The sequence below is a fragment of the Helicoverpa armigera genome, chromosome 4 (assembly GCF_030705265.1).
Source record: "Helicoverpa armigera isolate CAAS_96S chromosome 4, ASM3070526v1, whole genome shotgun sequence".
Lineage (NCBI taxonomy): Eukaryota > Metazoa > Arthropoda > Insecta > Lepidoptera > Noctuidae > Helicoverpa > Helicoverpa armigera.
This window is the reverse complement of record NC_087123.1, coordinates 11,257,287-11,283,339: the sequence shown is the minus strand read 5'-3', so window position 1 is coordinate 11,283,339 and position 26,053 is coordinate 11,257,287. Positions and strand designations below refer to the sequence as shown.

The window sequence follows — 26,053 nt, the reverse complement described above, 5'->3', positions numbered from 1 at the left end:
CCTTATATCCTGGTGCAGGAAGAAAATGCCACAGAACACGATCGAAACCGCGGAATACTAGTTTAAATTAAAACAGGCCAAACAGATAACAATTAGAGTTACGCATACAGCAACGACAGGATCCAGTCAAATTATCATTGTCCAATGTCCCATGCAGATAATGTTTATGTACAATACAGATACATATAAATTGTGCATTTATATGTAGCTATGAAAAGAACCAATAAGGACCCTTATCTAAGGTCATTGTCCAATATACAATGTGCTCGTTGTAATGTACTGTCATTAGTTGATTCTTTTAAACGTATCAAAGTCATGTGATTAATGATTTTTGTTGGAATTTGGAAATAAGTATCTGCACGAAAATATCCACGAAAGACAAAGCTAGAAATTTCGAAATTGGGCCGATTTTACTTACTTACAACCAGAGAAATAAACGGCATAGGTACTTAAATACGTTCACAAACAAATATACATAGCTTGTTATACTTAATCATTATAAAACCCATATTTTATCAGGGTTGTAAATTGGTCACGAGCATGACCAAGCCTAGGTCTTAAGATACAATATTATTTATTATCTTAGTTTATTTTATTTTCTCATATCAGGTTACTAAGACCTTGGGTCAATATTGAACTGATTATTAATGTATTTCACGTATTTATTTTGGGTTTTGTCTCTTTCATGATACAATATTTTATGAAGCTACTTTTCTGGGAAATGTAAGAAAATGGCCTACCGACAAAAATGTTTGCAGATGTTGTCATTTAAGTACCAATCGCCGAGAACGACATGATCTATAAGGACAATAGACTAGGTAAAATCAATATAAAAACTGTGTTGACGAGACCAGATAGGAAAGACTGTTACTCAGCTGCATCTGATCCCTATCAGACACAGATGAAAGCCGACCCCAACATAGTAAGGAAAAGTCTAGACAGAAGATGTTGACAAAAGGATAAACTCAATTATTTTTATTGCCTATACACTTTTAATTTCAATCATTACTCATATTATGACATCCTTTATACATTTTACACTACCATTGTTCCACATAAGGATTTGGGAAGACCGAAAGTCTACTACGATTTTCCTGTTCCGATATTTCCTTCCGGATTGCCAAATATGTTTGAGGATATTTGACAGGGGGTAATACCTCTACAATGAAGTCTGGATATTACGTATGTAATAATTTTGGATATAGTGAATATGTACTGTTGTGATACGGCTGGATTTTGAGATGTATTAGGAAACGTCGCGTCGTTGCAAAAAAATATATACTAGCTTGTATGAGACGAAATATCATATTTCTTGGTCGATGCTATTACCCCTTAATATGATAGAATTTTGCTCAGATAAAGGTGAAGGAAAATAATTTAAGGAGATCTGGATTATAAAGTCTGAAATCAGCAAAAGGCTTGACTAATTATAGTAAAGCCGACGTCAAAAAGGCGTACGTGGCATATCATTCGCACCCAAAAACAAGGCAACATGTAAATTACAGTCTAATTGTTTCCTTTGTGACGAAACACGGCAGCTGTCACAATATTGTCAAAATGACATCACGGCGGTGTCTGGTCACTGACGTCCCATGCGCCTGAGTAGACTCGCGGTGACCGAATAGGCTTAACCGATGACGTATTGTCTATTGCTTGCGGTCCAACTTGACTGTTTAAATATGCATGCAGTTACCATTACCAGTCACCACTCTAATATGGTGGGCATGAAACCAGAGATATTCATATAATACAGCACTAGCCTTTTCCCTGTTCACCCGCTTCCCGTGGGAACTACTACCCGTACCGGGATAAAACATAGCCTATGTCGGCTACTCGGGAAGAGAGTAGCTTTACAACTGTGAAATAATTTTTCAAATCGGTTCAAAAGTTTCAGAGCCACAAACAAACAAAACAATGCCTCTTTATTACACTGGTATAGATACATGCAATTATTAGCACCAGACATTACTAAACTAATATGGTATGTATGAGACCAGACATGTTCACATATTACAACATACAGTACAGTTGCTTGCATGCATTCGTCTGAAAAGGTAAACTTATTTCTACACTTAAGTGCAAAAATATGGCTACATTATTTTGTTAAAGGTTAAATTTTAGGAAAGATATTTTATAGGTGATGTAATTCCGCAAGACAAAAAATTAAAGTCTGGATGTCGGATGTAATTCTCATGCATATGTATGTACATGCTGCAAAGGCCAAACTTAGCCGCCTCATTTTAAGGAATTCATTTCATTTGATAAATTATACTGAAAATACTAAATCCTGCCTTTCAATGTAAACAGCTTATAAAACTAGATTTACAAGTCAATATGACTCAGTGTCGACATCAATCTATGGATAAAATAAAAAGTGACAGCACTTCAAAATAAAACAAAAGCTAGTCAATTAAATTGCATAATTAATTATATCTTGACATATTACATGTCACTGGAACAATGTGCATAAAAACTTCTGTCTCATAAATTAATAAAAACAAAACAAAGACACACAAGCAGCTGAATTAACTGACAACCTACTTTATTAATATTATTGTTTGTTCATTCGTGTAGTGTCATGTTTCATAGGAATAGGTAATTGTAGTGTTCTATGCTACTTGGAAATTTATTTCATAATATTGATCTTTATACTTAACATACATACATATGTTGTACATACACAGTAACTCTTGGCACAGTTCGTAAATAACTTAAAATAAAAAAAGATCTGTCAATGAGTTTATGATATTACTAAGAGACTAAAGTTCGTTTTAGGCAAACATGTGGCTTCTGTTTGCTGTCATAATAGCACATCAGTAGCATTACTGTTGTCAATTAATACTATAGAAGTTTAACGATGTCTAACCACATTATTATTTTTGAAAATGTGTTGACCAAAATTAACTAAGATTATCTTAGTGTCACTGTTTTTTTCACATCCATATGACGTCAAGTTACATTGGAACCATGATAGTATCGCCTTACATGTAATTTAAAGTTTCATTCGCATCACGACCACACTCCATGACCAGTCATAAAAAGAATCTGGTGACATGATTCAGAAAAATGGAGCAGTAGGTAGGTGTTTTTAAGAACTTAGGTAGTAAAGTAATTAATTAAAATATTTTAAAAACAAAACGTTCATTCAAGTCAGGGTAATAAATCAGCACTTATCGAATAACAAAAACAATAGCGCCCAAAACACCTACCCTTCACCACTTCCTATGTGTTATTGCTGCGAAGAAGAAGTGGCACGACAAACTCCCCAGCAACACATATCTGTCTGTTAGCTTTGAAGTATTTTCGATATTAATTTTATCTATGTTATAATTTATACTAATAAGTGCCTTCATTGCTAATAAACCATAGACAACTAAAGCATACATCAATTAATAAATTCCAGAAAATTGTGTAGTCATTTGTTTTAGTAGAAGGAATGTATAATTTCTAATAAGTTGTGCCATGTCATGCGCAAACCAAGTTTGAATGATGCCTTGACCCAGTTCTTCTTGAAGCAATACCTAGTTGCCACTTAAAAGGTGCTAACAGTGTTGTAAGTCTAAGTGGCCTAAGTGTCAATGAACTTGAATTGTAATGACCCTACCATTGCAATGGAGAAAGTATTGTAAGGAATATAATTAGTATTGCAAATATACCTAATTAACGTAATAACTATTAAGTAATCTGTGCTAACACCAAGTAAGTAATAAAAATTATGAAGTTTCTACATTTATTATGACATCTCATAATTATAAAAAAAACTTGTTACGGAATCATTAATATGTCGGAATAAATATAAGGGCCAAACAGTGAGTGCCAAAGTTACCTTTTCAATTCCGTATATCTATACCTATTAAACGGGTTATAAAGTCGATCTTAGTACCTAGTAAGAAGTCTTCTGTTTAATTTCAGGTATACATACACAGGTTTCAACTTAAACAAGTGTAGGTAATGTTTTTCAACATTGCCTGACGAAATGTCGGCGAAGCGCCTGTTCTCACGTAGTTACATAAAGAATGGTGAGAGAGTCGTCACGTCATAGATACTTAGTTGGTTTGGTAACGAAATAGAAGTGCTAAGCATTTATATTATGTGTGAATGCTACCCAAGAATTAATTTTGAGCAATTTGAAAATGATATCTCCAAAAATGAAAAATTTTAAAACTGACCACTTTTCATTGTCCTCGAGTGTAATGACAATTTTTTGCTGTCTCAAACTCTCATTTGGCTAGTTTCACCAGATTTACTGATAAAGTCTTTGATAGGATATCAGGAACTAATCTGACAGATAAACTATAACTTTTGGTTTCACAGCAATATCTGGCAGAAATTAAAAACAGCCTTTATCTGGCAGATAGCATTACCTGTCGAATAACTAACTGAGTCTATTAATAACCAGTGAAACCGGTTCTTAATCTATCAATTTATCTGCAACTCGCGTAGTATTGCAAGGAATGCAACTTTGAAGTAAAAACTAAACAAGTTTGTATGCAGAATAAGGTAATGTGTGTTACCTCATCATAGGAGCGGCCTAACAGTACTTAAGTTATTTTAGTCACTGGTAATTAACACGACAATAAGTAATAAGGAAGCATTTTTGCAATTTTTTGTATAAATTATTGCCTTTCGTTTTTTTGAGCATTATGAAAAGGCTTTTTATTCAGAGACATTTAATATTGAGCCAAATTGCGAATACTTGTTGGTACCACTCAAAATGTTTTGCGAAGTAGATACCTACGTACGAATACGAATATATACTAAGTACTAGGTATCAATTGAACGTATATAATTTATTTATAACCGTGACATTTTTGGAAGAGACTTCTTATATTAATGGTAATCTGCCGCAATTTACGTCAATTTCTGCCAGATTTGTGTAGCTAGTGATGACACATGGGAAGATAAAAAACCAAAAACGTTAATTAGAGGCTGTATGAGAAAACGTCTTTGGCATGCCATTTTACCGCAAAATAAAGTATTCTAACACGAGTTCATATTTATACTAATTTGCATGTTCAACGCCACGAAATTTTACACAACATGATGTAAAACCTAGTGACATGAATTGATGGAAATAGTTCAAATCATGTAATAGCAAAACGAAAAGTTTGAAATAATATAGGCACACCTAGTCCTCTTTTTAAGTGTCTGGCGCTTCGAAATGCGAAGTGCATTTCTGATATTTTCTAAGAAAATAAGCATGGTAAGTAATCGTTAGAGGAAATAATTCCAACATAAAGTGTCATAATTCAATAAATGTTAATTGATATTATTTATTGTGTTTTCCTCACAACGTGGAAAATTTTGTTTACTATAAACATAAACAATAGTTCGTTCCTGTAATTTTAGTAGCAATAGTGGTTCATCAGATAAACAAAATAACTTAAACAACTTTGTATCATATGGAATAACTACAAAATCAAAAAAACTACATCATTATATAAGAACCATATTAAATTACCGTGTACTTAGTCTACTTAGGTTTACAGCCATTTTACTGTAAAATCGAAACATGCAAACATACCTGCGTATTTATAACATTAGTTAAGACTATTGAATGACAGGACAGGATAAAGACACGATACTTAAGATCATACAAGGACAAAGTACTTACATACGTTAGTGTTGACTTAAGTATATTTTTTGCCTTTAGGTACTTAAATTGTAAACAACTTTAACATCTTTTTTACCTTGGTACATGAAATTACAGGTAGAATACAGCTCAATGCATAAGCAGGTAATTTTGTATAATATGAGAAAAAGGTTGTCTTTTCCTAAATATGTATGTACCTCCTAAATACACTATGAAATAACGAATATACCTATGACGCACTATGTACCTAGTACATAGGCACCTACTTAAAAAAAACCTCAAACAACTACTACTTACTAATGCGACGATATAAATATACATATAATAACCTAGTTACCTAAGTTGCTCAACATTTTCAGTATTTATACCTACTTCAGAAAGAATAAAAGTACCGTCGAACTTGGTTTAAAAGCACTCACAATCAATATCATCTAATTAATACATATAAACAGGCGTCAATACATTATCATTGCTGTTCGTACGATTTAATACGCCCTAAATTTAAACGTAATTAACAGCTTGATTTAATTACAGAGGTAATTAATACGTAATCACAGCTGCGGGTAATATTGTGGAACCAAAATAGATATTGATTTTTGTTTCGAGCTTTTGCAGCGAATATTCTACACTGAGCATAACTCAATTATTTTTTTCGTAGTGAAAATTCGAGGAAAATTGCTTCATTTCCTTTGCAACTGGGATTTATATAGGAAACCTAACATATTAGTAGATTAGTAATTTTACCTAAATAAACAATCCTTAATAGAATAAATATAATACAATTATATTATGAATACTACAGAAAATATGATAAAACTGACTAATTTTGACACAGGTACTTTAGCTTCTCTTTTAATTAAATGCTCTATTTCGTTATTCGGGTTCAACTTAATAATATGACAATTAATCTTCTTTAGTGCCTTTGGTTACCCAATTTACCTGAGAAACAGGTGTGCCCGATACAATTCCGATATCGTAAATAAATTACGAAGTGTAGATCGATATCGCTTGGAAAATGCGCTACGATTGAGATAAACTTATGATATTTTGTCACATCACAATGATATATAAAAGAAAACTAATGAATCATTTTTTGTAGAATCATTGAACATTATTTTATCCTTGAAATATTACAACCGCAGTTGCAGTATTGTCAAAGCGCAATAAAATTTTATTTTTATTTTAGTAGGTACCCGAGTATGCGGAGTTATTTTCTCATGAATCACAACAAGACAATGCAAGTTCAAAGACCAACGCATTGTTTTTAGTTCTAATTTTCGTTGTACATTACTCATCATTTTCTTTAAATAAAAGGAAAATGCAACGAAAAATGTACTCGTGTTCAGAGCCATCTATTGTCGAGTAGCTGAAGTAATACACGTGATAGCGACATCTAGTGACGTATTGTTGTTTCATGATTTCGTGTAGTTTACCGGGAGATTTGGATAGATGGCGCTGTATCAGAAATGTTTTTGGTTTTATTGTAGCTTTTTATTGCTGAAAAGAAAGTTGCAAAAATACAGCTAAATTAAAAAATACCCACTGAATTAAAATTATTAAAAGAAAAAGGAATAAATAACAGTAAATTAGGTATTACTCTTACGGCCGTTATTTTCTGGGAAAAAATGTATCTGCTAAGATTAGGTACCTACAAACTGCGAAAAGAGCCGTATTGTGCTAAAATGTATACCTACCTAGGTAGGTGTACTAAGTGCAAACAGATAAAATAGGTATTTATTTTTCAAGCAAACAGCAACTGTTGCCGTCGCGATAACGCCTCAGATAAGATAGATACCTAATGTCCTAATTTCCTCACCTAATTCTATTATTATAAACCGATCGATTTTATATTAGTCAAAAGGGACCTACCCACCTACCTGGGTTGGTAATAAAAACACAATTATTACTTAACTTGACACTTTTAATTATCAATAGGTGTAACTTACTTAGGGATCTATAAATACCTGCTTCATTAGGTACCTAAGGTACCTATGTAGGTACCTATGACCATGATATAACATGGTATAGGTAGGTACCTACAGCATATTCATAGAACATTTGAAAAGATGAATTGAATGCTATTGAACTAGGTACCTATTGCTATAAATATGAGATCTCAAGTCATCGATTGATCGATAATCATAACAAATGACAGGCCAAGACAAAGAATGTTAAACTAAAACAATCCATTGTTCAGATTCAGTCGACATCGCTAGCTATCAGACGTTGATATCAACATAGTGGGTATGACATCACCACTCCTGTCTGCCTTCAACCAGTAGATTATAACAATTTATTTGATCGTCACTGCTGCAAAAAAAGATTATTACCAACGTAATAAGACACGCGATATATTAAATAACAGAAACAATGAGGGGTCAAGCTTGGTTGGACATTCACACGTTCCGTAGAGCCTAATCCCTTGAACTTGAGCAAGCGGAACGGAGGTAAACAAACGTCGGGCAACCCGTTGACGCGCATTTGTCATTTGGAACGCACGCGACTCGCTAGCGCCAGTGTCGTACGCGCGCGCTCCGCGATTTAATACGAACGCGACGTAAAATTCGCAACTTCGAAAAAAGTAAACAACGCCAAACAATTCGGTTTTCGAAATTCAAACGGTTCAGTGTATTCAGCCAGTGAGAAATAGATAATTCAAGTGTGTGTTTTGGTAATTTATTGAGTGATTGTGATTTTTTGTTGTCAATTTGAAGTCATTGTTGTGGTTCATGAAGGAAATGACGGCAGAATGACCGATAAGAGGCTGATACAGCGAGTTTGCATGCTGTTTCAATAAGCAGTAGAGATTTCGTTGGTTTGTTTCATAATTATTATTTTATGGCTACGTAAATTACCGGCTGCAAACAAAACATTCGATGTGTCAAATTCGAAAAAGTTTTAACTATGTATTTTAAATAGGAGTTCTAACCTCTTTTGATTGAAGAGTAATGAAGAGTGCTTGTTTATGGTGGCAATGCAAGCTGCAAATTCCGGAAGCTTACGTTAATATTACCTACCTCAAGAAAACATGGGTAACCGTTATTGTTATCGTTCCTAGGCAACCAATTGTTTGAGTTCGGTTCTCACGTAGGTATTTATAAATCTTATTAGATTATCTACCTAACCGGATCACTACTACTTTGGGTAGGTAAATAGGTACCTATGTAAAGAAATAGTGACATAACAAACACAGGTAATTAATACTTAAACGTTACTGTCGTGACGATGAATCGATCAGGTGTATAAGTAGGTAGGTACCTATCTACCTACGTATATGTACTTATGTGCCGATTTCCTATCCAATCGTAAAACTATAGAGATAGGTAAATACCTAAGTAAGTAGGTACCTATTTGAGTAATTCGAGAGAATTTCCTACAGAGTAATGAATGTGAATTTCTAGTCGTAATTTCACTCAATGGTCGCTTATTCTATAACATTTTTGCATTATGATCTTATCACCTACGTTATAGGCTCCCTTATCGCTATTGTTCTGAAGACTCATAAAGACCACTTCCTAGTTTACCTAGTAAACTGGGAACTCAAGGAGGTACTCACACACAGTCACCTGACCGCATAGTCATGGTGACAGTTCTTTTAATTCCACTGATAATTTTGTAGGTATTAAGAAAATTCTGACTAAAATGTTTTGTAAACACGGATGACATCGATTTTAGTATGGTTACCTTCTCAGTAGGTAACTAATACAGTTTCACCGAGTCCTGTGAAGTCTTCCGGAATTCGACTAAAAAAGTCTTTCCTAATAAATGAGCTACCTACCTCACACTGAAAGAACTTTTCAAATCAAACCAATGTTCCTGAGATAGCGCGTCAAACTCAAACTTGAAACTCGCGCACTTACCTAACTACCTACTTGTATAGGTACCGGTAGTAATGACATTTAACACTTTACTGACTAGATTTTGTAGTGCCAATTTGAATTACGTATGCAACTACCTACCTACTTTTTATTTAAATAGGTTCCCATGTCTACGCTACACACATAGGTAGATGCATGTAGGAACCACTTTTAAACCAATTGTTATTTTAATGACTGTTTTTCACAGCAAAGCTTAGTAAATTAGGATCTATTAGGTATAATTAAACTATTAACAGGTTCGCGTCTTAAAAAATAGGTATGTTCTCGACACTCGACACCTTCCGAATACAAAATGGTCTCGATTCATTAAATACCTCCATAGAATACAGAGCTAATGCCACCATTTTCATAGGTTCGATCATTTTATCCATAAATGTTGCACTTGATTAGACCACATCACTTAATACAGGTAGATATCTATTACCTACATAAATTGTACATATCTATGTAGATCGGTGATTTGCTATGCATACGTTGATTTATCGATCCACTACAACTACATAGAACAGGTCTCTTTCTGCATAAAAGATGACATGATATGATGTGTTTATGCATACTGTCCCTTTATTTGGTGAGCTATAAAGAATAAGTAGGTGCTTAGATATGATAATAGTACAGTACACTATGCCATACAGTACAGTATATTATACTATACCTACCTACCGTCTACCTGCACAGCAAGAGGTACTACTAGGCTGTGTACAAACCTCTATAACGCAAATGTATAAGGAGACGAGACCCTAGTTTAAATGGGAAAAGTAACCTCTTGGTCCTATTGTGGTTACTTGTACCTTCAGCAGCTTCAGCAGTTGTAACTTATTAGGTAACCAGGGCCTACGGTACTGTTAAGGGTATCTGTCACTGACTAAAATCCATCTATCTATTCTATGTTCCATTTGGAGCCTCTCTCTTTCGACCAATCCCTACGCTCCGAGTATTCCAACCATGATAGTTGGTTATTTCGGATAATTTAATGCATGCACGGAATACAAAAAAATCAAGTTCTTACCTGATTTTTCTTTGGAAACCTGAGTCACGAGCGCGCTTGACATTCAGCTATCCGTTTAAATATTCAGTGGCTATTCACGTTATTAGCACGAATAATAATTAGCTGTGTTCCAGCTACTTAGGCAGGCATTATACATAATTTAACTAGCATTTAGTATTTATTAGAATGCGAGCACATTTTGTGCTGTCGGAATTAATAGGCGTAGCTCTGATTGAATCCGGAATCCCTGGGTTGGACAGTGTTTTATTTAGGACGTTTTCTAGTAATAAGAACCTCCAAAGTAGGTAAGCATAAGGTCGAAATTAATATTCTTTCAAATTAAGCCGCGTTTGCATAAAAAGTCTAATCATTTTTACAATGGCTAATCCAGATGTGGATATTTCTTCTGCCGCATGCGTCCACAATGTTTGTAAACTGTCAAACGTTTGTCAAATACCATTTTCGCATTTTCGTGTGTTTGAAAAACATACATGCACGCTGTCAAACATATTTGACAATCTTGACGTCAAGTTTTATTCTGCCATTCAGTTTGTTTGACAATTGAACATGATTGGAGGGAAAAAATACAGTATTTTGTTCGTAGACTGTTGTTCTCTATTACAAAGTAAGTAGGTCCATTTACATGGCTTTTTGGACGGGTCTTTTTTGAAATGTTACCTACAGAAACACTTATAACTACCTGAAGAAGTAAGTATCCAATTTATCTCGAAAGAGACCTGAATTTAATCGGAATCAAATGCAGAAAAGTAAACTCAATAACTAAATAAAGTCACAGACACCACGATATTATAAAAACCGGCCAAGTGCGAGTCGGACTCGTGCACGAAGGGTTCCGTAAATTACAGTTAAATCAACCTATCTCAAAAACTATAAGAGATACTTTGATCAAACCAAAAATCGTTGAAAGAGTTAATTAGCATGCATCACCTCTATTTTTTTTAGAATTTTATACCCCGCAGTTATAAAAATAGAGGGGGGGGGACATACTTTTTACGACTTTGAGAGCTGATATCTCAAAAACCGTTCACTTTAAGAAAAATGTTTTTTAGAAAACTTTATATCATTTTAAAAGACCTTTCCATTGATACCCCACACGGGTATGTACATCGAAAAAAAAAATGTCATCCCTCAGTTACATGTATGGGGGGCCCCACCCCCAATTCTTTTTTTTATTATTTAGTGTCATATTTTTGTAGCGGTTCATACAACACATATTCCCATCAAATTTCATCACTGTAGTACTTATAGTTTCCGAGTAAATCGGCTGTGACAGACGGACAGACGGACATGACGAAACTATAAGGGTTCCGTTTTTGCCATTTTGGCTACGGAACCCTAATTAAACCTCATTTCATCAACTTCACAAATATCGCGTAAATGATCTCCCATTCGTCGAATAAACATGAACTAAAATATACTGCTAATAACTTGCCGTGTACAGCAATACAATTACTTATTTAACATTAAATTAGCACTGTTGGATACTTGGCACTGAATCTAGACTAATACTTCAGTCCTAATCTGTTAAAATAAGAGCTATATCTATCGCAATTTCTAGGACAACAATGTTTTTTTTTTACCGTTCATCCCTAAGGGTTGATTAAGGGGTGATTTATATTGTATCATATACGTATATTTATAAATCAACCCTAATTCGCTTTATGATTCTCCGAGCCACTATTACATTTTTAATGTTGTCTGATTTGTAGACTGAGATACTCAAAGAACTGTCGAGTTCCTTTCCCTCGAAAATTCGGTTATTTTTCTAAATCATTGCATCAGGTAGCTCAGCTCTTCAGGAAGATCAAAAATATCCAATTATAGTGGACCTGTCTACTTACGGTAAAAAATATGGCCATATGGTGCACCTGTACTGCAATAAATTTCAAACCATATTAATTACCAGCAAATCTTAATTACTAAATTAGTCTCATTTCGTTTAATAACGTTTCTATAACGCCGGTGCGTACGCGCAAGACTTGAGTCATGCTTTCACGATTCTGAGTCAACCGCTTGTTTTGGTGAAAAAAGAAGTAAAGCCGTATTATGACTGGTTAGGGATTATTGGAATTCTTATGTTACGAATAATGATGCTGGACTGGAATATTGTAACAAGGACTCGGAAATCGTTTATTTGTAAATGTGTAATTATTATTAACTGTTGCTGTGAGTTGGGTGGCATTCTATCGATATTAAAGAAAAGCAAACTTTCTTCATATAAAAGTAGTTAGTAAAACATTAAGTACAAACCTCCAAATCTACATGTTACTGTCTCTCTTTTCGTTCTGATGGGTAGGACAAATTCTCTACTGTGGCTAAACGGAGGATGACATCAAACCTCCTTTGACAGTTCATCTTTTTTCTGGATACAATATTGTGTGACTGCATTCCATTTTTGAATAAGTATTAACGTGTTAAATGAAATAATACAATCCTTTGACGTAGCACGACGTATTACAGTAACATACAAACACTTCAGTATTCCGTGATTTTCCTTAAACGTGACCACGAACAAAGTCCTTTAACACTATACTCCTTTCATTGAAAAGTAAACACGTTAGTTCTTAAGCTAATTGAATACAAAACAAATGTTTCTGCGAACTAATTCATTTGTAAAACAAATATGGCGATTGTAAAATTGTAACAATGGCGGCTTGTGATCAGCTGATCGTGTGCAATGCGATTATGACGAGCGGTTTATGCATTAGAGGTTGGATAAGTGCAGTGGGGAGTCAAATAGCTATTTTTAGATCAGTTTTCTGCTATGTATGCTATGTATTTTCTGTAGTCATCGCAATTTTTTTCTTTTTTATTAAAATAGTCGTTATCTTCATTACATAGTATTTTTTCAATTCGCATATGGCCTTTTTCGTACCAATTAATTAGACCTACATATTTATTTATTTTTAGATGACCTATTACTTTACTATTTTTAAGTAGGTACATAAATACTAAGTGAATATTTTGATCTCCTGACCGAGTCACTTCTGAAGATCAAATTTAATATTATTTTCAGTTTTTATCTGATAAAAACATTCTTTAATCTCACGGTATGGTACGGTACGGTACATCAGATACTGTATATTAATAATACTGGAAGCAAAGAAAATTGGTAAAATGAATGAAATGCTATTTCACGAATGCGCAGAAGTCGTCGAATCCTTGGCGGTTCTAACACTGGTAAAACGGTGCTTTGTAAATAGTAAATGAAACTGGCTACAAAACTGTACTATGTGTATAGTATAATTATAAAATCGTCAAATGAGACGCTGTTATTTTGTTACCAAAACAACAATCGATTGTTTTAAAAAATAACGTCTGAGATGACGAGCTCAAATATCGTATGCCGGATGAATCCATCATGAATGTGTTTACTGAACGAACGTCAAAAGAAAATATTTTTATTCCGACCTAGTAGAATATGTAGAATACAGAAACATTACCTATAACTTACATGTTATCTTCAAACTGTTTTCGGTTCGAAAAGAGAATTAAAAAAAAAATACAAGTATAAAATGAAACTCAAACACTGTAGTCGTTCAGAAGAACTACCATACACTTCATCTAGGTACCTAACATAAGTAATACTATTTACTGTTAGCTACCTATATTATTAACATTTTTAATATTTATAAACGTTGCACTTACGGGAAATTCACACTATTGTTAAATAATTTCAAACAGAAAAATTATCTTCCATTGGCTACCGAGGAAGTTTCCAAAGCCATCAAGTGTAGGAATTTGTGGTTTGTATTAGATTTCAGAACAATGCACTTTCTCTTGTATATTGACAGGACAATAGTTGTTTGTTACTACATGAAACGTTTGCCCAAACAATAGGGTTGTTTCCTAGTATTCAGTCAATTAAAAATAGGTATATCCACCGAAAGTTCACAACACTAGAAACACGATAAGCTATATTATATTAATAATAACTGACCACATAATTTTTAAATAATTTATGAAATTTAAATTTATCGTCTATTACGTCACGCCCTTGAAAACGGTGAATCGAGTCCGATGTCGTCACTTTACATTGACAATGACAAGTATTTGACAGTGACAGTCTATGACAGGTATAACCTGAGAATTGATGTGTTGTATTCTTCAGTTTTTATTTGTGTTTGAGCGAAAGAAAGTTAGAAAAGAATCATGGAGAAAGGATTTATGAAAGCTGATAGTTTTATTGTCGCTCAATTCTTTGCTAATAACCAAGATGACACAAATATAACCTCTATAACAAACACAAACTTTACGTTCCTTTGCACAGTTTCATTTTACCGCGTACACAACTCAAAACATTACAGGTATTTTCTTTTCTGCCCAATGTTTAAAAATAATTTAAATGTTAAAAATATTTGTTTTTGTATCTGTATTATAAGAATACATTATTACAATTTTAAAATCAATGAGTTCTTTCAATTAGTTTATTCTCTTTAGATGTGCAAAGTGTAAAGGAACACATAGTATACTCTGACGTCACAGTCACGTGATCGAGCGTTTTCTGGGCAATGTTTTAAGAAAAATAGAAAAAAATCGAATACATAAAAAGTAAAGAGATTTAAGACGCAAAATTATAGGAGGAGTGATCTTTAAATTATTTAGAAGCTATTTAAATAGATTTTCGAAAATTGGAAACAACCCTATTTACATAACCTGCTTCTAGGCTGTACTCACAACAATAAGAGAGAAGCGGAATTGATAAACTGGCTATTATGTTAGGTACTTGTATGATCAGCAATATTTTCGGAGCGGAAATGTCAGACTAAAAAAAAATTAAAACGTCACCCAAAAAACACTGAAAAACAAAAAAAAAACTATTCTTAGGTGCATCGGCCTAGAAATGTCATCGGTCAGTGTCTAATGGATGTACCTGAGCTTATACGCCACCGAAATCGATCCAAGCGTCTTCGGGTAATCGGTGAACATACATAAAAAAAATAATGAAAAAATCCCGACGAATTGAGAACCTCCTCCTTTTTTGGGAAGTCGGTTAAAAATATATGAAAATATGACCATGTTGTATGTAATCCTATACCTATATTTTTTACGTTTCCTTCTAGATATTCTTCCTATCTTAGTTTTACGATTGATCACGTCTTACTACAGCAGTTAATTCATTCAATCACTCACGCTGACCAGTAAACAAGCCTTCTGCTACACGTAATATATCAGTTTGCAGAATGCATGCATTCACTTTTACATACTCAGTAAAAAATAAAAAACACTAGGATAAATGAATTATTATATACAGTATACAGCTATCGGTCTAAACCTCTAATTGAGCACAGTGTATCTCGGAAAACAGAGAATAAGGTAAAACACGAGCATATAACCAGGAAACAACTTTGTTGATTCATTATTTTTATCACTCCTGTACAGGGAATACTAGTAACAATAGGTACCTACTAATAAAACTACGGCTTATGGCAGTTCAAGATCGTGTGATATTTTATAAGGCTTCTGGAAGTCACAAACACTAAGACCTGTTACCTAGTTAACTCGTTATTTCTGTACGTACAGCATAAAAACTCTTTGGTAAAAAAGAAAAAAATCATCGATAAAAAATTCGAATATCGAATATTCTGTATTGAAAATAAACGGTGCGTTGTTTACACAACAACTCAATCGAACGATCTGTTTTAGATCTTCAGCAGAGATTGACGCCTCCAATTACATGGTATCCACAATGTCTATCATCGTCAGACATTGTTATGCCGGAAAATTGGATTCTGTTTGATGAGTAAATGTTTCTTCACATATTGGCGTGCCTACACTTCGGATGATGTGACGTAACTGGAATCCGTAAATTGTAGTTGACGTTGTTCCGCAGATTGAGGTCTCGGTCCTTGATGATAGCTGTGAAAGAAATTAAAAATTATAGGTACTATTAGTAGGTGGTATTGGTATATTCAATTAGGCATAATAAAGCTCTTCCGAAACATCAAGCTAGTTGTTCATTTGCATTAGCAGTAAATTTGTAAGTTCAGTAAAAAAAAAGTTGAGCATAGATTACATAGAGGATTTCATAAATCACATATCACATAAAGTTTAATTAATTAATTTAATAAATAAAAGCTTTCATTATTCATATGAATTAATTAATTCTAATGAAATATCACGACTGTCATCACACGGGATGACTCAAGGCTGGCCACTCCCTTACGACATAAAAAATGTATTATTATTTTTACGCGCCTTTTTATTTACCCGACGCCATTAATGTAACTGTCATTTTATGTTGACGATAATTCAAATTATGGAATGTTTGATGACTTCTTTACTGCAAAAAGATTCTATACCTACCATCTTTCTATCTATGTTTTAGGTAGTTAGATAGAAGTAGACACTTATCATTAGGGTTGCCACCTTTTTTTTTGGCAGATAAAGTGCATTGGTAATAATAGGTAAGAAAAAAAAAGTACACAGTATCAAAATAAAGTACAATTTATATTTATTTATTATTTTGTTTAAAAACATATTTTTATTGCTTTTTGCGGTTTTTATCAAATTAGTATCAAGAAATTATTTAAAAAGAGTATTTTCGCGTACTTTATTGTTTTCATAAAGTATAAAGTACAATTACTTGAAATAAAGTACAATACTTTATAATAAAGTACGGGTGGCAACCCTACTTATCATAGATGCACGTCGACAAGGTACGAATGCCTTGTGACCTAGTGTGATGACGGCTGAGAATTATAATGCAGAAAACAGCTCATTACATTAGTTCTGTTCACAATAAACAATGCGTTTGTTAAACTGTCAATTACTGACAAAACACCATCGCATCGCAAAATATCAATAACTCCGCCATTAGCAATGCTGCCAAGGAAAACTTGGCATTCTATATTCAAAAACATATTGTTTTATCTGTGAACATTTTTAAAAATGCTGGCACTGTGGTCTTTTTAACTTAAAATGGTATCTTAAATTTCACAATCTTGTTCCAATTTCAAAGATTTTTTTTAATGCAAAGGTCGCTAATAGCTGCCCACATTAGATTTGGTAGTAAGCTCGTAAGCTGTCACAGATAACCTATATCTCGGGCACTCAGGCGCCGGTTTATCGCTGGTTTTTACGCGCAGCCTTGAACATACCTTCTGATACAAAACAGTAATGAGGAAGAGTGAAGAGTACGAACCACGGAGTAAGGAAAAATGAGTGGAGATGCAGGTAGGCCAGACGCCTTCACTTACATAGGTCAAATGCGTACGTTGGGCATGACCGAACTATTAGTTACGAGTGAACTAACTAGGAGTTCTGATTCTTTGAAACAAACGGCGGCGGGTCCAAAGAAAGCGTATAATAAGGGCGGAGACAGTAAGATTCCTCGTCCACTGAACATCCGCATTTTGGCGCGTTACATTCATAGAAGATTTTCCTTTATGGTATCTCCGCTAATGTTTTGTTCTCCATGGTACCAACATATTTCCCAATAATAATCATGCCAGCCGCCATCTCTTCGGCCCAAAACAAATATCGGTCCAATTCAATAAAACGCTTTAGAGAAATGTGACCTATTTAATCGTTCTAGGCTTTTTTCAAAGAATCACAGCTGGAATGCAATGGCTGTTTATTATTTTGTGCAAATTGTGGATTGTAGCGAAAAATAACATATGGAAGCCATTAAGCGCATGCTGTGAAATCAAATCGAACTTTTAAGTTTTAACTCGGATTGTGTATTGTTCTTTGAAATAAATGTATTCTTAGCGAATCGAACGTTGTATAAAACCTTTTTTGAGCGTCTGTTGGATGCCATTGTCTATGTTTCTTAAAAAAAGTTAGGTTATAAATTAAGTTTTGACAGAAGGTCATTCCTACTATTAATGAAATGGACAACGCGGAAGATAATGACAATGAAATATAAGTACCTCTTTGAAACTGTATATTTGTGAGAATATTTATTTGAAACATCAAAGTGCAATATATCGAGGACAACAATAATTTTGTTTTCCCGCCTTCACGGAACATCCGACAGAAAATGGGTTGACAACTACTCTATGCTCACCCACAGATAAAAAAATTCGTTTGAAAAATTAAAGTAATCAATTACCTACGCCTAGGAACTTATAAAAATCAGCTGACACAATAATATTGTTGTGCTTCTTTCATATTTTAAACGATTATTATATTTTACATCTTTGATCACGACATGAATTGTTATTTCAATTTTTATCGTCTCATTAAACATAGCGATCTAACGAGAGCAGTCACGGAACGACCAGCATATTCCTCATTAGAGACAGATTTTTTCTAGAAAAATCTCTGTGATTATCTCTCAAACAAGTAGCTGCACAGTGTGCAACGTGTAATGTAGAGCGGTTGAACACGAAACGCGTATGCCGCTAATTATAAAACAATAGAAAATCAATTGTGTCTCGCGTATTTCAGCGCTCCGGAGCCAGGGTACGAAAGTTTAAGTTTGCCGATGACATAAAAGTCAACATAAAAACAAGCGTACTTCGAAAATTGAACGTGAAAATACGTAGTGAACTGTAGTTTTATGGAAACTGAGTCTTATGTTGTGTGAAGTTGGGCGTAATTCATTCATGATTAACTTAATGGCCGCTAACAAGCACGAACGCTAAAACATCGTAAATATGGACACGTAGTGATTACAGATAATGGGTGTGAGTCGTTAAGTGATTTCGTCTAATTACTACACGGTGATAAGCGTAAGTTAAGTAGAATTAAATACGCGTTATTCTGTATTTTACATTGATTCCGTGAAACCTTAGAATGGTGAAGAATCATTTTGATTTAGCAAAGCTGGAATGATGAGTTTATTAACCGCAAAATTGTCTATGTGCCTACATATGTTTTTATTTATTAACGTAGGTTGTGAATGTTTCAACACTTACCAAATCATAATCATAATTCAAACTCACAGATACAACACGCAAAACGACAGTGAATATTTACGGCTAGTTACCGCGTTTTTTGACAGATAGGCCCATTTTTTATGAGTTTTAGTTGAGTTAAAATAAGATTTAATAATAAACTTGCTTTAAAAATTAAATGGTTTTCAATTTATTCATTGAATGAAACTCTGTAGGTACTAGGCAGATTCGAGTTTACACAAAAAAAAAAGGTTTTAAAAAATGTTGGATTTATTTCGACGTGTACGCACGAGAGGCGTGGTAAGAGTGCACCTAATCAAATTTCTAATACAAAAGTATTCAGGAGATACCAAAATACAGCAGCCAAAAATAGATTCTAATCTGAAAGTAATAAAGTTAAAAATTCGTAACATATTTACGTCATCTGTCACCGAGTGTTTTGTTTACAAATTCCTTGAATAGCGAATAATTACCAGAGTCGTTGCACTTAACCTTGGTCGGTGTAAATCAAAGTTGTCAAAATTACAATGAGGTCATGAGGTGAAGAATGACAGACAAAACGTCGCATTTCTTTATCAGTAACTGACACTGAAATGTAATAAACTGTTTATTATTATTTTAATTATTGGGTTTTTCGAAGTTTTTTTTTGGTGGCATTGAATTTGTATGTTAATTAATTTTTAATATTTTTAAGTTTTAATATTTAATAAATTATATCTTTCGATAATTTTCAGAATGAACCTAAACTATGCCACAAAATAATAGCAAGATACGCTTACTCCCGTAAGCTTCAAGTTCAAGAATAGGTAACTTACGTTGTATTGGACTTAGTTTCTCAAAAAAACTGGAGGTTAAACCACTAAATCCAATTAACAAGAACTTAATCAAATAAAAACCAGTACATGAAGTTTATTTAATTTTTTTCCGAGGATATGATTAAGCGATGATGAATATTATGTGTAACATTTTTGTCTAGTCGTAAAATATTTTGCACACTGTGCAATGACCGGGCTTGAGACATTTTTATTGGTTTGTTCAACGACAAATGATCTTGACATTGAATTTATTTCTCTCGTTGCATAGTTTTATGTCAAATTAATTTGACATTTCTGGCTTTCTTAGTTATGAAAAATGTTTATGACATCTGTTGCTATATGTAATAGCGTCAATGACCTTTTATTACTTGCTAAATATTTAAATACTTTCGAATACATAAGTACGAAGATAAAAAGAGATGTCACATTTTTGGTACACATACCTACATACATACAAATACCTATCGTTCAAATAATAAAATGAGGTGGTATTATGGCTATGCTAGTTTTATATCCCTTAATAAAATAGTTTTTAACGATTTTACTTAGTTTTAAATAAAATCTATGTTACGACCTACTCCGTCACTGAAACCTTACGTTGCAGACCTGATTTAAATACATAATATGTCTTAACCTACATGCTTAGACACTACTGTTCTAAATGCGAAAATAACTTTCTCTGTTTTTAAATGGTTCAAGTCAAGGACGGCTATTTAGATTACATTTTGTATCAGGTTTTTGAAGAAATGGTAATGTTTCTAGTCATCATTCTCCATAGAATGACCACTATGCAGACGATGTCTAACAAGACTTCATTCTTACGAAGGTTCTCTTAAAATGACCTGGTCATACCAAAATTTCTTGAAGCCGATATTGATGTTAAGAAATTGTATAAGTACCACGGATTATTATAAAGTTAGTACCGTAATAGACAGTCCTATTAAACGATTCTAAGATCTAAACAGTTACGAGCATTAGTCCACCATAATCACAGCTAGATTGAGTGATTATAGAAACAAGTGAGGATTTTCTCACGCGACCCATGAGTTCCAATAGATTGCTGCAGGTGCGTCTACGGCGAATGACAACATGTCATATGTGTACATAATGATGGGAGGATGCCACCGTAGGAAATATAAATAAACGCTTAGCGTCAATATTCTATAGAAGGTGCTTGTGAAACAATATTTTCTTGAGAATGGATGGAAATTTGACATAATTGGTGTGGGGATTATTTATTTCAAAACTCAATATCTAATCGCAATCGACGGACGTATTGGTTATTGAAATCCCCCAATAGCCTTCGTGGAGCGGTTTTGGAGGTCCAGTTTTCGTTACGGGGTAGTCAGTCGTTCTTTGGAAGGCCCGGGTAACTGAGCTGAGGAGGTCTTACAGGCAGTCGCTCCATGTAAAGCACTGGTTCTCATCTGAATCCGGTCAGACTGAAAGCCGGCCCAGAATTAGTTGGGAAAAGACAATAGAAGGAGATAGATGATGATGAAAACTATATAAAGGAAGTGTAATTCAGATCAAAACACCAGTTTAATGAGAAAAATGCTTGTGCACAACACATTTGCTTTCAAGTCAGTTTTACCCGACTGTCTCACGGTGCATTGCGACGTGATTGACTGACAAAGAGCCTGAGCAGTAAGAATTATAAGTTATTTACTCATTATTCTGTGAACCCATGGAGACATGAATACTGAATACCTTCTTTTAGCGTTGTGGGTCGTTGCACTCAGCAGACGTATTTTAAAAACTTATGTGAACGTGAATAAAACAGTTGAAAAAAGAGGCGTCTTAATCAAAGAAAATTTAGCAATTTGCATTTTCCTAGTTCATGTGCCATGCCAAATAATTTAAAATTACCATAACTACTTATGATTGTTCTAAACTGAACGGTTGGCGCGAAACTCACTTTTTATCTATACAGCATTTGTACGGAACCCTCGGTGCGCGAGTCCGACTCGCACTTGGCCGGTTTATTAATGAAAAAGAGATAAACTTTTTAATAAAGAAATAACTGAGTAAACATTTAAGTGGCAATGAAAATTCTTTTGAAAAAATATACAGGATGCGTACATGTACGATAACTGTTGATGTATCTATTCATTCCTCAGTATAAAAACTTAAATATCTCAAATACTAGACCGTTCCGCTATTACCCATCTCGTTTTAAATAAAATGTCACATAAAAAGTATGATTTTGCTCCCACGAACTCGTATTTTTCGCACATAATTAAATGTTATGACAGAGACAAAATCAGAGCGCTGTCAAGAAGTTTAATATCAACGATATTTTACTGCGTATAAATTGGACGTTATTTTTAAAAGTGCTTTTAGACACATTGACACATTTTGAACCTGTGCCCGTTATATATTGGCTATTAATAAGCAATAACGTGGTGTAGGTATAGTTAAGAGTCCTTCCCGTGGATTTAAATTATGATAGGGAATGATGTTAAAAAAAACGTAAAATTCACTTCATCTACGAAAATGTTAATATTTTTTTTCTGACTGAGAACTAAATGAAGCCCACAGTGCAGTGATATCTTAAACTTATGACGATCGTTTTTAAATAATCTCGATATAAATAAAGGCAAAATTATTACAATGCCTATAAAAAATTACGATGTCTAAATAACAATAATGCAAGGAAACCCGTAAGAGTCAGAACGTGACTATAAATAGTTCGAATGACACTCGCAAAGTGTTAAGTATATAATTGGATTACGTCATCAATGCTAAAACGTGAGCATTTTTCACTTGACCATCGTTTGACAGCCGCTGTCACGTAACGGTATAATAGTAGAAAGAGGATTTATGTGTATGTGTCAAATCAACTGTGCTCTGGTATTTAGTCTATTCAGTTTATTCTGATGTAGAGTTTACATTTATTAAACAAGAAATTAAATAAAAGGTGAGGTTATCTTCATCATACAATATTTTATTACAGCTAATTTAGATAAAATTCTTCACATGAAATTCTAGGTATGACTATAATTTCGAGCTCAAAATAAACGACTTTATTTATATTCTCTCAGTATAAAGATAACAACACCGTCCACATAATTAATTAAGTCGTCTAAAAATATTACGGCTATACGTTTTCTTGACACAAATTAATATTAATTTTTGTGGCCAGATGTCAGGCAGTTTGTCCTCAGTGCTATTTCTCTCCGTCATCTAACCCTACGATTATTCAGTGTCGCGTTGAAATTGAATTTTCACCAGAAACATAAAAATAATTTAAACCTTCCGAAGTTAGGTATGTATGTAGACAGATATTATCGGCATATAAATGTATTCACAAGCATGCGTTGTTTTTTTTATATTTTCAACATGCAATCTTGGACGAACGACAGATAATATCGAAACGTTTAAAACCTCGTTAAGGCCATTAAAATTTAAACGTAGGACATAAATTAAAGAAAATATGGACTAAACAGTACCGCGCCGAAGCTTATTCGATATTTAAACTTAATTGAAATGTAATCATACCATAGACAGCTAAACGGCTTTCCTAATACCGCCATTTTGTACCATTAAGTTTTATATTTAGCGTAAATGTCTGTATTTGGATATTTTATTTTCGTAGTGAATAAAGCCGCGGTCAAGGATTGCATAATGGCATTAACGTTGGAGAAATAGAACGCGGCGTTTGCGCACACTTGTGAATGATTCATTCAATTACGTTCACGTGAACGCAGCGAGTGCAGATATTAATGGTTTCGAGAGTTGCAGTTTCACAAAATGCACTTGACCTGAGAAAATGGTTGTCTATTTCTTCTTGTTATTATTCTTACTTCTTAAAACAATATCTTAACATTCTTAACTATGACAAGAAGAACGATGAACCACAATCAAGATAGTTCTGCAGTTTCTACGATGTGCTGGTCCTATGTTGCCAATGACAACTGCAGTTGACAAAAACATTTTTAGAGTAATTTATTATTTCAAAACAAGTCACGTTCGTAACTAAGCTTAACAAAACATAAAACGTTTCGTAATGCCTAATTAACCGCCTTATACGGACCTCGTTAATCCTCTACAAGTAAGCGCATACGACTGTCAGCCGATTACAAATCAAAAAAGAAAAAAAAACGAACTTATTTATTCTCTGACATGTCAGCAAATGACTGTTGATTATTTTGAGCTTTAATTTTTTGTTCCCAGTCTACTTTGAGACCTTATTAATTTAGCTCATAATGTATTCTTGTTAGCTTGCAATATTTTACGTGGGAACTGTTATAAGGTTCTGTTTTTACGCTTATTAAATTGTTTAGCAATTCATGTCGACTAAATACAAGTGCAATGCTAAATTAAAATGCATGAGACTGGACAAAAAATCGTTCAAACGTGATTAATAGAGTATTTTGCTTAGCAACTGACTTTGTTTGACAGTTACTCTGTCAGTTTTGACAGATAAGCTGCAAAGGTGCTACGTGCATGCAGCCTTTTGAAAGTGACTTATCTCTCAATTGTTTCTTAACTATAACAACGTTCAATGTACTGCCCTAGCAATAACAACAAGAGAACGTTTCTAATTACCGCTTAATCAAACTGCGTAAGTTTATACACATTGTTCGAGAGTGCGGAGACAATGGTCATAAACGGTGAATTGTTTAAATTAGAACTTCCTACGGCAGAGGTCGCGGGCAGCGTTGGCGACCGCTTCCTTTATTTGTTTTAATAATTATTGAGTAACAAGACAATGTAGGACACATGTGACCGATAGCCATTCAAATGGACATGCATTTGCTTAGTTCTCATTGTCAATACGAAGGTTCGTTTCGCACGTGGGAACCGTAACTAATTGTTATTGAAAATAAATCAGCAAGTCGGTCTTTGTCGTATGTAGTGTCTACGTATTGTAAAATACAACAAAAAATTACGCCTTTAAAATTCATTACAGGGAACGGAAAAATATTTTCCTAGTACAGATTTTGTTCGGCCATTCAGGTTAATGGCCCACTGTGCCTCAGCTTATACCTACTCTTTGACATGTGTCATAAAACAATGCTAATTTATGCAGACTTCATTTGTTAAGTACAACCTATGGTTTCAGGTCATTTAACTTCTGTCAATTTTGATACAAAGAAGAGTTCACGAAGCCTGTTATCCTTACCTGTTTCATAATGTACTATGGTATGGTAATATAAAATCAGATGTCTGTTTAATTTGAACCGCGAATAAAATCCATCCGTCAAAGATTAGCACAGAAATGCAATGCATGCATCACTAGCTTATCTTTTCGCACAAATTGTTTTACATAATGAAATATGTTAACATGCTAAATTAATATGTTGTTACGAAGTACAGATGAACGCCCGATCTATCTAAAACCTTGATAAATCAAGGGTTATTTTGTAAACATGTTAGGAACAAAACAGAATAAGTGGTATCCTTTTACATTTAGTTAGAGTTCCATACTAACAAAGTTTTGTACTTTTTCTGAATACTCCGTGCAGTATTTCCTATCCATTTTTGACTCTGACTTAGGATTTTCAACCCATATTGGCTTGAGGCACGAACTCGATAACTGCAGGCACCTAATTAGCATGTCAGCCATATTCAGTAATAGTCAATTTATAGTTGTTTTTCAACTGGCGATGCCCACGGGAAGTTCTCATAAGGCAGAAACGGGAATGACGTACAAGTACGTCGTTACTAGAGGTGAGCTCATATATTCGTCTTTACCCCGTAATATATCGTACGTAATAGTATCTCCCACGTATATCTTTCTTGAAATACATAAATTACGTACATAAGTATGTGTAAACTTCCGCCTTTGTATTGTTTCTGTACGTCTCAGTTCTCAGATTAACGGGTCTCAATGTCAATGTCCTTTTTTGCGAACTAATAAATAAAAATATATGTATTTTGTCACATGTACCTATTCTACGTCACTCTGT

General features: G+C 33.9%; 1 protein-coding gene across 4 annotated transcripts in view; it reads left to right on the top strand.

The window, feature by feature from the left end:
• The window catches only part of Lmpt (Limpet), a 173,721-nt gene that overhangs the window by 57,471 nt on the left and 90,197 nt on the right, over nucleotides 1-26,053 (top strand). For 2 of the 4 annotated variants that reach the window (XM_064034256.1, XM_021332289.3), the window contains exon 1: nucleotides 8,097-8,264. The exons of 1 other annotated variant lie outside the window; for it this stretch is intronic. The gene's annotated coding sequence lies outside the window, so the exon portion shown is untranslated. Of the gene's footprint in view, nucleotides 1-8,095; nucleotides 8,265-26,053 lie in introns of those variants that run through there. One more of the 4 variants, XM_064034255.1, reaches the window with a different exon arrangement.